The following is a 17,128-nucleotide window of genomic DNA, read 5'->3' as shown; positions in this document are numbered from 1 at the left end:
GATTAGCTCTAGTAGTTTTCTGGTAGCATCTTTAGGATTCTCTGTGTATAGTATCATGTCATCTGCAAACAGTGACAGCTTTACTTCTGCTTTTCCGATTCGGATTCCTTTTATTTCCTTTTCTTGTCTGACTGCTGTGGCTAAAACTTCCAAAACTATGTTGAATAAGAGTGGTGACAGTGGGCAACCTTGCCTTGTTCCTAATCTTAGTGGAAATGCTTTCAGTTTTTCACCATTGAGGATGATGTTGGCTGTGGGTTTATCATATATGGCCTTTATTATGTTGAGGAAAGTTCCCTCTATGCCTACTTTCTGCAGGGTTTTTATTATAAATGGGTGTTGAATTTTGTCAAAAGCTTTCTCTGCATCTATTGAGATGATCATATAATTTTTCTCCTTCAATTTGTTAATATGGTGATTGATTGATTTGCATATATTGAAGAATCCTTGCATTCCTGGAATAAACCCCACTTGATCATGGTGTATGATCCTTTTAATGTGCTGTTGGATTCTGTTTGCTAGTATTTTGCTGAGGATTTTTGCATCTATGTTCATCAGTGATATTGGCCTGTAGTTTTCTTTTTTTGTGACATCTGGTTTTGTGTGTATCTTGAAGGTCTCCTCTCTTACCTGTTTTAAGATTTTCTATGAAGAGAAAAATAAATTCATTGATGGCGAAATGCTTTGTAAAGCACAAGTTCTGAATTTGTGCCAGGCTTGCATTACCATTAATAATTATCTTCTAGCGTCTGATGGGCTGACTGTGAGTGTGACTAGAATCTTTGTGCGTATATATGAGCCACCAGCCGTGACGCCGGGGCCTCAGCTGGTCTGGATCTACCAGTGCTGCTGTGGGTCTAGGGCTCCAGGTATGGACTCCTTGGCGAGGGCTTACCCATTCAGCCTTCACCTTACCAAGCCTGCCTCACCAGTGTGTTTGAGATCTAGTTTTTCCTATCCATACCGTTGTTAACTTGCCACTGGCCCTACACAGGGTACCGACCCTCCTACTGTATCCAGACCCTGAGCTCCAGGTGTCCCCCTCCCACTGTTGGGACCCCATTTCTCTGACTGCTCCATCAATGGTCAGCACCTTCTCTCTGATTTCTTCATGTCCTGGCCCATCCTGCATCTAACAGGCATCTCCAAGTTTGTGATACATCTGGACACACCCAGAAATAACATTTAACTAGATATCTGGGCCCCCCCATTGCCCAGTCAAGTTGATACTTAAAATTAGCCATCCCAAGTCCACCGCTTGTGAACTTGGCATCCATCCACATCTTTGTAAACCATACTTAATCTCCAAATGAAGAAAATAACAAGGTGGTAATTCTGCCTTCCATGACGCAACTATCCTGCACACAACTGAACAAGCATTAAGTCCTTCCCCAGAAGAAGAGGTAAAGTCCTTGAGTGATGTTTACTCTTCTTCACATACTGTAACTGAAATACTGTGATGGATAATTACAACAGTGGTAACCTGTGCAATGTCAGAGCTTCCACATGACATCCGTATATCATGCAGTGCTTTATGCTCTACCAAGGGTTTTCACTCAAGTGTGAAAAAACATCTAGACCTCTTCAGAACTAGCCAGGATGGCAACTTCTAGAGAAGGCTTTTAGTAATGCAAATGTCAAGTTCTCCTTGCCTTTTGATAAGCTGGACAGATCCTATTAGAAGGTTCCCATAGGAACCAACAGATGCCCTGCTGAAGATTTTGCAAATCAGAAGCACAATGCCCCCAGGGATGTTTGTCATGCCTACCTCAAATCAGACCAATAACAAATGGAATTTATTTCAATGACCAACTTAGGGTGTCTGGGTTTCAGGAGGGCTGGTGGGGGATGGGTGTGCCAACAAATGGACTAAAATGTGCAAGTCTGTGATCCTTTTTATTTTCTAACTCTTTGTTTCATATCATCTGTGACAGGTCTTGCTGTTGTCATGTTTTGTTTTGTCTCAATCCTAGCTATTGTCAAATTCTCGGAGGTCAAAAAAGTGCAAGATAATAAAACCTTAGGGAAAAAATGAGCCACTGGCTTAGAGAGTGAGTATATGAAGGGCATTCTAGGGTCTTAGGTACTTGGATTCACACAACTTGGCCTTTAACGCAGGTTTTATGGTGGTGGAGGCATCATCTTCCACATAGGTTCCCACTGGAAATGTGGTTTGTTTCCTAGTCCAGAGTCTGGTTTGAGGCAGATTAGGGGTCTGGGATGTCCGTGCCTCAATTGACAAGATTGAGGCTTGTGTCAAGCTGCCGTGGCAGAGCCTTGAGCTGGTAAATCAGGTCTATAGTGGCGATCCCTTTGCCTCTACCCAGATATTTGTAAACCCCAGTGGCATCTTCAGATCTCCAGGTAATTTTTAGCATTCTTGGATCCTGAAAAGTAATGTGTGTTACATATTCTTCCCCAGAACCCATTATTTATGCAAAGCGCAATCCTTGGTACATCAGAGAGAATATTATCATACAATTAGATTTTTCTGTGGCCCTTTCATGGTTGCTAACACATAAAATTTCTCCTTGGACTTCCCTGGTGGCACAGTGGTTAAGAATCTGCCTGCCAATGCAGGAGACATGGGTTCGAGCCCTGGTCCGGGAAGATCCCACATGCCGCGGAGCAGCTAAGCCTGTGAGCCACAACTACTGAGCCTGTGAGCCACAGCTACTGAAGCCCGTGTACCTAGAACCCGTGCTCTGCAACAAGAGACGCCACCGCAATGAGGAGCCCGCGCACCGCAATGAAGAGCAGCCCCCACTCGCCGCAACTAGAGAAAGCCCGCATGCAGCAATGAAGACCCAACGCAGCCAAAGATAAATAAATAAATAAATACAATTTGTTTTAAGAAAAATAAATAAATAAAATAAAATTTCTCCTTTAGCCCGGATTTAAACTCTACCTTAATTTACACATTATTGAAAACATTACAAAAATAAATCAGTTCAATTTTTAAAGTTCCTGTATGGTATTTTGAGGACAGCCAAATTCTCCTGCTTGTCTGGACTCTTTCCCGCCACCTGCCCCAGCCCATGGCAGGCTAAATAACTGTGGAGAAAAAGCAGACTTTCAGCTGCGGCTCAGATTACTCTGTCACTCTTCCTGCGTGGCAGACAGATCACTGCTGACATGGAGAATGAAGACAAGAAAATTACTTCATTATAGTGTGTCCTGATCAATTACAAACATCTAGGAGTTGGGTCTGTCCATCTGCTGCTCTGATCTGGCCCTGGACGTAGCTCTGGGTTATGAAAACAAGGATTGTGTTGCCTTAGCCCCCAGGAATTAGCGAGCGAGAGGTTTTCAAATCTACGATCGGAGTTGCTCTTCTGCGGTGTGTTCCTTTCTTTTCAAAGATCCAGAGGAGGGAGGGCAAGGGGCTTTCTCAAGGTCAAAGCATAAAGCGATAGCAGAGTCAAGTCTAGATCCAAAAGAACGTGTCAGGTCTCAAACATTGTAACCTCAAGCAATGGCAGTTGATGCTTAGTTTTACCAGTAAACACTTCCCTTTGCTCCCTTCCAGAATCCACGGTCCCCAGACCCTGTAGCGCTCACCTCTTTTATAATGGCTGAGAGCTCTTAGGGTGTAGGAGTCTGGCTTCCTGGTTTATGTCACTTGCCCCCAGGTCATTCTTCATCGCATCAAGCAACTTCTAGCACTGGATGTTTGTTTGCTCACTTAATTTTCACAACAATCCAATGAAGTAGGTGCCATTATTTTTGTCAGTGCTTAGAAGGGTAACGTAACTTACCCTACGTCACACAGCTATTAGGTGGTATAGCTTGGATTAGAAACTGGAAGTCTGGCTTCAGAGCCCACCTTTTGAACCACTGTGCTACACACGTCCACCATCCCTTACCTAGGAGCCATGTGTGGTTGTTCAGAGAGTTGAACATTTCAAATTTTAGAAAGATAACACATTGCACTATATTGTATATTACCTGATACTAGGGCAGGAGCCTGTAGTCAAACAAGTGATGTTTCTGCAGTGAGATGTATGAATATTCACAGTATGTAGGATAAATGAGGATTATAAATCCCCGCTGCCTCAAGTTCAAGTCGGGTTTTGTCATAGTTAAAGAAAAATATTCCGTGCTCTGATCTATTGGAAATTGGACAATGCAAACAGGCAAGCGAGGACTTGTCCTCACATTGCTCCTCTCCCATCTGTCCCTACAGCTGGCTGCTCGAGTCAGGGCCACCATTACCTCTCACCTGAATGTTTCAATAGCCTGTCCTCTGACCATGAAGCTGACAATGAAGAGAATTCTAGAAGGTAGGAGACTTCCTGGCATTACAAGGGGCATTCTAGTCTTTGACTATGTTGAGTCAGTCCTTCATATCCAGGTTTTCCCAGGCCCTAGGCTTTTTCCTTAGAGAATCGTTCTTCCTGTATTCCAGAGTGTCAGTTGCCAAGCATGTGTTTCATCACTGGACAAAAAGAGACCATCAACTTAGCCACTGTCTGATTCAGTTTGCTCTTGAGCCATTCAATTGCATTCACCCGCTTCAAGTGAGGTGGGTCTGTACCACAAGTGGCTACAGGGCAATGGGGGCTGGGTCATATTCATCTGGCTTGCTGAGTCATGAAACACATCAAAAGGCCCTGGCCCTACATATTTAAAGTGATGAAAGGGAAAAACCTACAACCAAGATTACTCTACCCAGCAAGGATCTCATTCAGATTCAACGGAGAAATAAAAACCTTTACAGACAAGCAAAAGCTAAGAGAATTCAGCACCACCAAACCAGCTTTACAACAACTGCTAAAGGAACTTCTCTAGGCAGGAAACACAAGAGGAGGAAAAGACCTACAATAACAAACCCAAAACAATTAAGAAAATGGTAATAAGAACACACACATCGATAATTACCATAATGTAAATGTATTAAACGCTCCAACCAAAAGACATAGACTGGCTGAATGGATACAAAAACAAGACCCATATATATGCTGTCTACAAGAGACCCACTTCAGACCTAGAGACACATACAGACTGAAAGGGAGGGGATAGAAAAAGATATTCCGTGCAAATGGAAATCAAAAGAAAGCTGGAGTAGCAATTCTCATATCAGGCAAAATAGACTTTAAAATAAAGACTATTAGAAGAGACAAAGAAGGACACTACATAATGATCAAGGGATCAATCCAAGAAGAAGTTATTACACTTGTAAATATTTATGCACCCAACATAGGAGCACCTCAATATATAAGGCAAATGCTAACAGCCATAAAAGGGGAAATCGACAGTAACACAATCATAGTAGGAGACTTTAACACCCCACTTTCACCCATGGACAGATCATCCAAAATGAAAATAAATAAGGAAACACAAGCTTTAAAGGATACATTAAACAAGATGGCCTTAATTGATATTTATAGGACATTCCATCCAAAAACAGCAGAATACACCTTCTTCTCAAGTGCTCATGGAACATTCTCCAGGATAGATCATATCTTGGGTCACAAATCAAGGCTTGGTAAATTTAATAAAATTGAAATTGTATCAAGTATCTTTTCCGACCACAACGCTATGAGACTAGATATCAATTACAGGAAAAGATCTGTAAGAAATACAAACACATGGAGGCTAAACAATACACTGCTTAATAACCAACAGATCACTGAAGAAATCAAAGAGGAAATCAAAAAATACCTAGAAACAAAGGACAATGGAGACATGACGACCCAAAACCTATGGGATGCAGCAAAAGCAGTTCTAAGAGGGAAGTTTATAGCAATACAATCCTACCTCAAGAAACAAGAAACATCTCAAATAAACAACCTCACCTTACACTTAAAGCAATTAGAGAAAGAAGAACAAAAAATCCCCAAAGTTAGCAGAAGAGAAGAAATCATAAAGATCAGATCAGAAAAAAATGAAAAAGAAATTAAGGAAATAATAGCAACGAATCAATAAAACTAAAAGCTGGTTCTTTGAGAAGATAAACAAAATTGATAAACCATTAGCCAGACTTATCAAGAAAAAAAGGGAGAAGACTCAAATCAATAGAATTAGAAATGAAAACGGAGAAGTAACAACTGACACTGCAGAAATACAAAGGCTCGTGAGCGATTACTACAAGTAACTATATGCCAATAAAATGGACAACCTGGAAGAAATGGACAAATTCTTGGTAATGCACAACCTTCTGAGATTGAACGAGGAAGAAATAGAAAATATGAACAGACCAATCACAAGCACTGAAATTGACACTGTGATTAAAAATCTTCCAACAAACAAAAGCTCAGAACCAGATGGTTTCACTGGCAAATTCTGTCAAACATTTAGAGAAGAGCTAACACCTATCCTTCTCAAACTCTTCCAAAATATAGCAGAGGGAGGAACACTCCCAAACTCATTCTACAAGGCCACCATTACCCTGATACCAAAACCAGACAAAGAAGTCACAAAGAAAGAAAACTACAGGCCATTATCACTGATGAACATAGATGCAAAAATCCTCAACAAAATACTAGCAAACAGAATCCAACAGCACATTAAAGGGATCATACACCATGATCAAGTGGGGTTTATCCCAGGAATGCAAGGATTCTTCAATATATGCAAATCAATCAACGTGATACACCACATTAACAAACTGAAGGAGAAAAACCATATGATCATCTCAATAGATGCAGAGAAAGCTTTCGACAAAATGCAACACCTATTTATGATAAAACCCTCCAGAAAGTAGGCATAGAGGGAACTTTCCTCAACATAATAAAGACCATATATGACAAACCCACAGCCAACATTGTCCTCAATGGTGAAAAACTGAAAGCATTTCCACTAAGATCAGGAACAAAACAAGGTTGCCCACTCTCACCACTCTTATTCAACATAGTTTTGGAAGTTTTAGCCACAGCAATCAGAGAAGAAAAAGAAACAAAAGAAATCCAAATCAGAAAAGAAGAAGTAAAGCTGTCACTGTTTGCAGATGACATGATACTATACATAGAGAATCCTAAAGATGCTACCAGAAAACTACTAGAGCTAATCAATGAATCTGGTAAAGTAGCTGGATACAAAATTAATGCACAGAAATCTCTGGCATTCCTATACACTAATGATGAAAAATCTGAACGGGAAGTTAAGGAAACACTCCCATTTACCATTGCAACAAAAAGAATAAAATACCTAGGAATAAACCTACCTAAGGAGACAAAAGACCTGTATGCAGAAAATTATAAGACACTGATGAAAGAAATTAAAGATGATACAACTAGATGGAGAGAGATACCATGTTCTTGGATTGGAAGAATCAACATTGTGAAAATGACTCTACTCCCCAAAGCACTCTACAGATTCAATGCAATCCCTATCAAACTACCAATGGCATTTTTCACAGAACTAGAACTAAATACAAAAGACCCTGAATAGCCAAAACAATCTTGAGAAAGAAAAACAGAACTGGAGGAATCAGGCTCCTGGACTTCAGACTATACTACAAAGCTACAGTAATCAAGATGTATGGTACTGGCACAAAAACAGAAATATAGATCATTGGAACAGGATAGAAAGCCCAGAGATAAACCCATGCACATATGGTCACCTTATCTTTGATAAAGGAGGCAAGAATATACAATGGAGAAAAGACAGCCTCTTCAATAAGTGGTCCTGTGAAAACTGGACAGCTACATGTAAAAGAATGAAATTAGAACACTCCCTAACCTAACACCATACACAAAAATAAACTCAAAATGGATTAAAGACCTAAATATAAGGCCAGACACTATCAAACTCTTAGAGGAAAACATAGGCAGAGCACTCTTTGACATAAATCACAGCAAGATCCTCTTTGACCCACCTCCTGGAGAAATGGAAATAAAAACAAAACTAAACAAATGGGACCTAATGAAACTTCAAAACTTTTGCACAGCAGAGGAAACCATAAGCAAGATGAAAAGGCAACCCTCAGAATGGGAGAAAATATTTGTAAATGGAGCAACTGACAAAGGATTAATCTCCAAAATTTACAAGCAGCTCATGCAGCTCAATGTCAAAAAAACGAACAGCCCAATCCAAAAATAGGCAGAAGACCTAAATAGACATTTCTCCAGAGAAGATATACAGATTGCCAACAAACACATGAAAGAATGCTCAACATCATTAATCATTAGAGAAATGCAAATCAAAACTACAATGAGGTAACACCTCACACCAGTCAGAATGGCCATCAGCAAAAAATCTACAAATAATAAATGCTGGAGAGGTTGTGGAGAAAAGGGAACCCTCTTGCACTGTTGGTGGGAATGTAAGTTGATACAGCCTCTATGGAGAATGGTATGGAGGTTCCTTAAAAAACTAAAAATAGAACTACCATATGACCCAGCAATCCCACTACTGGGCATATACCCTGAGAAAACCATAATTCAAATCGAGTCATGTACCACTATGTTCATTGAAGCTCTATTTACAATAGCCAGGACATGGAAGCAACCTAAGTGTCCATCAACAGATGAATGGATAAAGAAGATTTGGCACATATATACAATGGAATATTACTGAGCCATAAGAAGAAACGAAAATGAGTTATTTGTAGTGAGGTGGATGGGCCTAGAGTCTCATACAGAGTGAAGTAAGTCAGAAAGAGAAAAACAAATACCTTATGCTAACACACATATATGGAATCTAAAAAAAAAACTGGTCATGAAGAACCTAGGGGCAGGATGGGCGTAAAGACACAGACCTACTAGAGAATGGACTTGAGGACATGGGGAGGGGGAAGGGTAAGCTGGGACTAAGTGAGAGAGTGGCATGGACTTATATATACTACCAAATGTAAAATAGATAGCTAGTGGGAAGCAGCCGCATAGCACAGGGAGATCAGCTCAGTGCTTTATGACCACCTAGAGGGGTGGGATGGGGAGGGTGGGAGGGAGACACAAGAGGGAGGAGATATGGGTATATATATATATATATATATATATATATATATATATATATATATATATGTATAGCTGATTTACTTTGTTATAAAGCAGAAACCCACACACCATTGTAAAGCAATTATACTCCAATAAATATGTTAAAAAGAAAAGGGCCCTGGCCCTGTACAAGAGAAACCTTTGCAGAACTCAGCACCTGTGATCTGAGAGGGGTGTACACCACTCTGAATTTAACAGCACGGTGGTGTCTTCCTGGATGCTGTCATGTTTGGCCTTCTGAAAGTCTGATTCCTCTGGCTGACAGTATGAGCGGCTTACATAAAAATGATTCCTCACATGTGGACAGCACTGTCCAGGGCACAACTGTCCAGAATTACGTGTCATGGCTGCATGTAATTCTCGCATCAGCCCTGAGATGGACATAGGCTTTGGCAACCTCCCTGCAGACAGCTCTGGGGTGCACTCAGAAATACTATGTTATTCATAGAACAAAAATATTAAACTGCCATAGCTAAATTCTTATATTCTTCAGTGAGTACACTAGTGGTTTATTACTTAAATTATTTCCTGAAGAAGACCTACTAGATTGGGGAAATTCAATGCGTGGCTGAACGATTGTTACATATTTTGATGGTAGATGAAATGATGTGGATATTAAATGATTAGAACTAGATCACAAATATTATTATAGAGATGACTGTAAACTGATAAAGTAAAAATGTGTGCAAAAATGCTTCTAGTTTACCCAAAATGAAAACTAATGAAAAGCTAAATACAAAGTCGACAGCCACAAAGAACAGTCTTCCTGGGCAGGCTACATAAGAAGAAATATAAATCTATAATGAAGAAATGTACATAGAAAGGTGACTTAACAGGTGAAGCAGATAAAATATAAAAGTATTGCAACATTTAAAGCATTTTTATATATTCAAAAATAAGAGTAGAGTTTAAATAAATGCAGTTTATTATATATCAATTATACCCCAATTACAACACATGAAAAGGAAATTATAGCAATGGTCATCCAAAGAGGCTCTCTGTGGACACCTCGGTAGGAGGAGACCATTCTAGGAGGACCAGTTAACACATGACACTCCAGCCTTCAAGGCAGCCCAATGGATCCTGGGACATGAGCCACCCACTACTTACAAATGACATCCTCTGCAACCCATGGCGTTTTAGTTCTCTGGAAATTTTTTCTGAAGACATAGTAGTTCAAGGCTGAAGTCGTTATTCTTACCAAGCCCATATCACATCTTATGTGTTTGCAACTGAATAGTAGACAAACTAGGCCCTCCTGTTCTCCCCCCACCTAGGAAGTCCTGGAAGCGATGAAGTGACTTTTCTAAGGTCATGAGGCCAGCCCACCCAGGACTGAGACATACTTCTCCAGTCCCAGTCTTGTGACTACACCACCAGGCAGCCGTATTATGTTTTTACGTTTGTCAACACTCTTTCACTTGTGTTAATTCTACTTTTAATGGTAATGGCCCCGTGAGATATCAGACAGGCGTGAGTATTCCCGTGCTATAGATTAGGAAATTGAGGTCTGGAGGAGCTAAGCCACTTGCTCAAGACCTGACCAGTCCATCTCTAATATGAATACTAGACTAAAGCCCTTTGCGCTCAACCATATTGCTTTGATTTGTGGTTTAGGACATGTGTCAGGACAGGACTACGACAGTCTCTTAGGACATAAGCCTACCTCAGTGTCTTCCTTGCATACTGTAAGTACTCAATCACCATTTTTTTTTCTCTTTTTCTTTTTGCTTGAGAGGAGAGTTGAAATGTTTCAATGCTTGCTGGTTAAAGCCATTCATCTTTTACTTCATAAAAGAACAAACCAACCTAACAAGGTTACATCTCTCTTACCTTTAGGGTTAATCATGTCACCAGAACATTTTTCAAAATAATTTTTTCCCTGATAGCTTCACAGGAGTGTCAGCCCTTCCAAATGTCTTCACTGTCTCCTCAGGCTGACACCTCGAAATTTATCATTTATACCATCAAGCTGTCATTTGCTTTTGATGAAATGACTTGACTACAAAAAAAAAAAAAAGATTGTTATACTTTTGGACTGAAAGCAAAGAAATGTATTCCTTTGGTGAAGCAGAAATCTATTGATGCGTTCATTCATTTGTACTCTCTACCCCAGGAGGGTCACTGGGGACCCCGGATTCTGTGCAGACTTCCCCTACCTGTTAATGACTTGTTCCAGAAGTTTGAACAGCTGAACCATAGCAGAAAATACCACAATCCAACCAGGGAGAGGAATAGCTATTTCCTCTTCTCACGGGAGTCTATCGCCATGGCTCCCTCCTTGCTTTCTCCCTGAACTTCAGTGTGGAAAGGGGTAAGGAGCAGACTTTAGTGTAAAACGGATTTAGGTTCCAATCCCTGGTCCTCCACTTAATTGTTATGTCATCTAAAGTGAGTTCTTCTGAATCTCTTCAAGTGTCAGTTTCTACCTGTGTATAACGGGGTTCATACTGGCGTTGACTTTGTGGGCTTACATGAAATAAACTTACATGGAGAACTTGGCACCATGCTTGGTGCTAACGGTGGGTGCTCTTGTTCGCGGGATGAAGGTCATGTTGAATATGTCTAGTCGGGTTTATGGCCAATGGATAGAGCTGGACCATGTAAGCCTCTGCGTGGGCAAGTTAATTTCCTGTAGTGTGAAATTGCTGGACCAGAGGGTATGTGAGTTTTAAATTGACACAGATAGTGCCAAATTGATCGCTAGAAAGATGGCATCCATTCACACTTTAACTGTATGAGAGGGCTGTTTCCTCTCAGCTGCACCAGCACCGGGCATAACATAGCCTTGTGTTTTGCTCAATGCAGAAAATGGTATTGCATTGCTTTGATGTACGTTTCTGTATTTGTTCATGAGACTGAACGTATTTTCTTGGGCCCACTTAATTTTTTTTGTTGTTTAACATCTTTATTGGAGTATAATTGCTTGACAATGGTGTGTTGGTTTCTGCTTTATGAAGCAGCTCTACATATAAGAGAACCATCTATTTGGGTACACTGGTTGTTGGACTGGGTTGCACCCAGAAGACGCCCTACCGGGTGAAGTGTGGAGGCTACCACACCAAGGTCGTCTTTGGATCATGGCAGCTGCCTGCGCATGGGGACCTCAAAGACCCAAGAGAACTGTTTCCCACTTAGGTGGGCCGAGCATGTCACAGCGTGTGCCAGCTCTCCTGCCTCTGGTCCCAGGTGGAGGTGGGGAAGCAAGGGAGAATTTCAAATTACTCAGCTGAGAAGTCACAGAAATGACCTGAATTCCCAACTCTGCCATTTACTCACTGTGGGACTGTGGGCGAATCACCCATGCTTTCTTAACAAAGCCATGGGAGCGAGAAGAGGTTGGGACTTCTCCTTTGGGCGGTCCACTCCACTTAGTGTTGTCAGATGAAATACACGGTATCCAGTTAAATTTGAATTTCAAATAAACAATGAATAATTTTGTAGTATAAGTATGTCCCATGTAATAGGCTTTTTTCTTTTTTCTGTTTTTTTTTTTTTTTTTGCTAAATTTGGAGACCTGAGCTGCAGCACTGTTTCTATTTCCGTGTATACTTTTTTCATCCTCGTGTCAGTCTCTCTGAGCTTCAGTCTTCTCCGCTGGAAAATGGAACTAATAACATCAGCCCTGAAGCCCTCACAAGGCTATTGTGGGGATCAGATGGGATGATGCATATGATACTGTTTGGCAAATTATGAAACGCTCTTCAAATATTAGATGGTCGTACCAGTACTTATATATATATATACTATAGTATATAGTATATATAGTATATAGTAAAACTGGCATTATACAGGGGCTCCTGCAGTGAAAACCTCCCTTCCTCCCTTTGCCCTCACCAAACAATATATAGGGAGGTGTCTGGGAAAGTGTGGATTGCATCTTGTGGACTACGGTATGTATCTCCAATCCAAACATAACAACGTTTCGTATTTTGCACTAAATAAGCACTTGGGCTTAAATATAGCTCTTTCTGTTAAATCGATATTTTAAAAAAATGTCTGCATGGGGTAATTATTTTCCCTAAAGAGCACCGGGAATACATTGCAGCCTCCTTCCTGCTCAACAGTGTATATTAATAAAAGGTCTGTCACCCTCAGAATGCTTATTACAGTGACAAATCACTAGGAGAAGGGGGAGATGATTTAGTACCTGCTCAATTCCGCTTATTTAGATCCTGCACATTCCAAATCTGAGGCATGCAGCCCTGGTTGGAGGGCAAGTGGGAAGCAATGATTTGGGGGGAAAGGGACTGGGTCAGTTTTCCACCTGGATATCGTTTTCAAATTGTAGGCGAGCAATTAAATTTTTTATTACTGAAGTTCGATCGCCTCCCTCCCGCCACCAACTCTCCCAAAATAGCAATTCTCTTGTCTTCTCATCGAAGTGAGCTGTGCTATAACTTTAAGAGCATGAAAGCAAACGTAGGGAGGAGGTCAGTGTGCAGGGCACCCAGCAGGTTTGATGTGTCAGTGGATAAATGATGGGATCACATCTGGAACAGTTTGGTGAATAAATAAAATGTGAAACCTCATATATCACTGCCCACCTTCCAATCTGTAAGGGAAAGAGCAAATAAATTCTCTAATGACCTTGTAAACACATAAAAAATATTGAATAAACTCTAGAAATGTTGTGTCTAAAGTGTCCGTATTAAATAACGAATTGAAGAGTGAGAAAATGCTTGAAATGTAGAATGAGCCTTCGTCATAAAGTGCTGTTTCATTTTATGTTATTTATTAGTCCACACTTGTAGAGCTCCAGATAATGTAATTTAGATTTTAACTCAGTGTCATAGAAACACTCTTCCTGCAGAGATGTTCCCAGAGGAGTTTTTATATCTACACCTAGGGACTCGTTCTAGATTTTTATGGCTTTGCCTGCCACAAGATCCTGCCATCTATACTCATCATTAATTTATGCATATCTCCAGTGCCATTAACTCTAGGAAATCTTTGGGACAACACAGGTACAGGAAATTCCATCTGCCAAATATTAATCGTAATTGAGGTGCAGCTGAGCGCTCCTCAGGACACGTTTGGAAAGGGGAGGAGGGCGGAAATGACATGTCTTGGCTCTGTCGAGGATACATCACACATATCCGTCTAATATTAGACAGCAATCGGTGAGCAGGTGGTGTCCCAGCTCCTGCCCCAGGAGACCTGGATTCTAGTCTCAGTCCTGCCCCTAACTTTCTGTGTAACCTCAAACAAGCCTCTTCTCTCCCTACCTCTACTTTCTCATCTGCAAAATAAATGAGGGTGGCCCTAACGTGTTCACCAACGGTCCTCCCAGCTCTGGCATTTCTCGATGCTCTGATTTGTCAGGTGGGACAATCAGCAGCTGTCTGACCAACAGGTAAGTATGATCATGGTCCTGAGAGACACACGGGCAGGTGAAGCCCTTCTGCAATTCCGTCAGTGATCATAAAAGATAGTCTGAGCCAACTCTTGGGCTTTGCCACCATTTTCAGGTATCATGTGCTCCCAGGCAGTTCTGTGGGTAGGTCTAGCAATTCAGAGCCACAGCCGTGTTTCAATCAGTGTGATGCATTGGTAATGAGCACGGGGTTGCTCTGGAGGGTCTGACCGAACTTTACATATGTTGGACCCGTATCATTGTCTCATGCCAGGTCTGAGGACATGGGGAGCCAGCTACCGTCCCTTCTCCCTCCCCAGCCGATGCCTTTGGGGCACTTCTCTTGCAGAAAGTGTGCCTGGTTGAGGCTGGCCACCCCAGAAGCCTGGTTCAGGCCCTTGAAGGAGAGCCTGGCATGCTCTCTTTCTCTCTCTCATCCTGTTCCTCCCTGTCCCGCTAGGATGGCTGATCTGGGGGAAAGCTGCTGACTTGCAGGTCTCCTCTTCGCTGTCAAAGAAGGATCTGTTAATGTGATAATGAAGCCCTTGGTCATGACTCTGAGTGGCCTTCGTTTTTGCATGTATTGAACACATCTGCAAATACTCAGTTAAGGAGGCAATTAGGCAGTTGTTTCCCCGAATGACAGACGGTCAGCTCACTCCAATAATTGCCCCAGCAGTTGAGTATTTACAGGTGTATTCTGGAAGTTCCCATCAGACTGCCGTGGGAACCCAGTTACATGCAGAGAGAAAGTTTGACCTTTAAATGGTCTGTCCCTTGATTCCTCTGTTGTTCATTTCCTCTGCTTCCAGGTGAGAAATTCCTATCCAGTTGACTTCGCCCCTCTGAGGTCCCAGTGACTGTGTGTCTCAGAAATCTTGGAATGGGAACACACACTCTGTTGCTGGTTGGCGGAGTTGTGTCCGAGGAGGAAAAGTCAGCTCTCTGCCTTTCAAAAGGATTTGTAGCTGGGGCAAGATCGCTCCTCATCCCTCAGTCTTCATTGGCTCGTTGGGATCCTTCATCTGTGTTCAGTTTGGGAGACGGGAAAGGGGTAAAGCTGAAATCCAGTCGCGGGAAGGACTGACTTCCAGGTCTCTCTCTGGGCATGTCACTAGACACGCATCTGAGGATTTGGAAGAGAATGCCATCCATTGGTGAGACAGGCCTAGTGTGGCTGTCCTCTCACCAGCACCGTCTTAGGGGTGCAAATAAACTGGAACTGTTGGGCACTGTGGAGAGCCTTGGTAAGAGAGCCAAGTCCAAGTGCTAGTTCTGCTTCTGCCTGCCCGTGTGACCTTGGGCAAGGCATGTGACCTTATCTCCTGGTCTATCTAAAGTGGAGATAGTACCACCTGCCAGACAGTCGTGCCGATTAATTGGGGTGATGTTTGTGAAGTGCTGTGTAAACTGTGAAGTGCTGTTCCGGTACTTTACACATGGCCCCTCCTTTACAGGGACAGTTGCTACATCCTCACTCTGTGGGAATTTCTCTCATGAAAATTAGAGTGTTTTCTGTCCAGATGAGGAAATAATGTATATAAGTACAAATCCTGGTACAATAGGAATCCACGTGTTAATCGACTGCACGAACAAAGCATTAGTTCTTGGATTAAAAATAAACATTGGAAGATGAGGGGAGATTTTTCACACTTTTAAGTTCTCCCCAGGGCAATGTCCCCCGTTCCCTCCCAGTTTCAGTATGCACAGACTCAGGAAACGGGAAGGGAGGTGGCAGTAAGGGACACGGTGATGGTGCAAGTGAGAAACATCCTTCAAGTATCCAGAGTTAGGTGTGTTCCTCCCACCCACGCCCAATGTCCAGCCTTGGTGGGAAGCTTTCATAGGGCATAGACTAATGTGTATTTGACAAGTTATTTTTTAAAAGATATTTTATTGATGTATAGTTGATTTACAATGTTGTGTTGATTTCTGCTGTACAGCAAAGTGATTCAGTTATATATAAATAAATATAAATATATCTATATTCTTTTCCATTATGGTTTATCACAGGATATTGAATATAGTTCCCTGTGCTATACAGTAGGACCTTGTTGTTTATCCTTCCTATATATAATAGTTTGCCTCTGCATCCCTCCCCCACCCACCCCTACCCCTTGGCAACCACCAGTCTGTTCTCTATGTCTGTGAGTCTGTTTTTGTTTCATAAGTAAGTTCTTTTGTGTCATATTTTATCCACACATAAGTGATATCATATGATATTCGTCATTCTGTTTCTGACTTACTTGACCTTGTATGATAATCTCTAGGTCCATCCATGTTGCTGCAAATGGCATTATTTCATTCTTTTTTATGGCTGAGTAGTATTCCATTGTATATATGCACCACATCTTCTTTATCCGTTCCTCTGTTGATGGACATTTAGGTTGTTTCCATTGAAAAGTTATTTTGAGGTCATGCTCTTTGCACAAGTCCAGGGACAATCATTTCTTGCTAGAATGAAGAATCGGGTCTTGCCCACTGAAGGGGAGAATTCAGTCTATACAGGCCAGTGACACCGCAGCCCAGGAGATCATGTAGCAAACCTCCTGTGGGGTTACTAAGAAGGGACCGAACTTGCAGCTGAGTTTTGGTGTTGACTGATGGCACAATTCCAGTTCCTGCAGCATGGCTGCTCTTTCCTTAAGCCCAGCCCATGCGTGGCCAGCTGGTGCAGAATAGCTCGAGTTTGTGCTGAACTGCTCGCCCTTGGAGGTTAGCCTTGCCAGGACTAAGAGTGCCATTTATTGTGGGGCAGGAGGTCCTAACCTGGTTGCGCCCTGGCCCCCTCGGTGGTCTGTTGAAGCCTATAGGCCCGCTTCAGAAAGGTCTT

The sequence above is a fragment of the Leucopleurus acutus genome, assembly GCF_964270905.1.
Source record: "Leucopleurus acutus genome assembly, chromosome: X".
Lineage (NCBI taxonomy): Eukaryota > Metazoa > Chordata > Mammalia > Artiodactyla > Delphinidae > Leucopleurus > Leucopleurus acutus.
The sequence above is the reverse complement of the archived record's forward strand: the minus strand, read 5'-3'. Positions refer to the sequence as shown.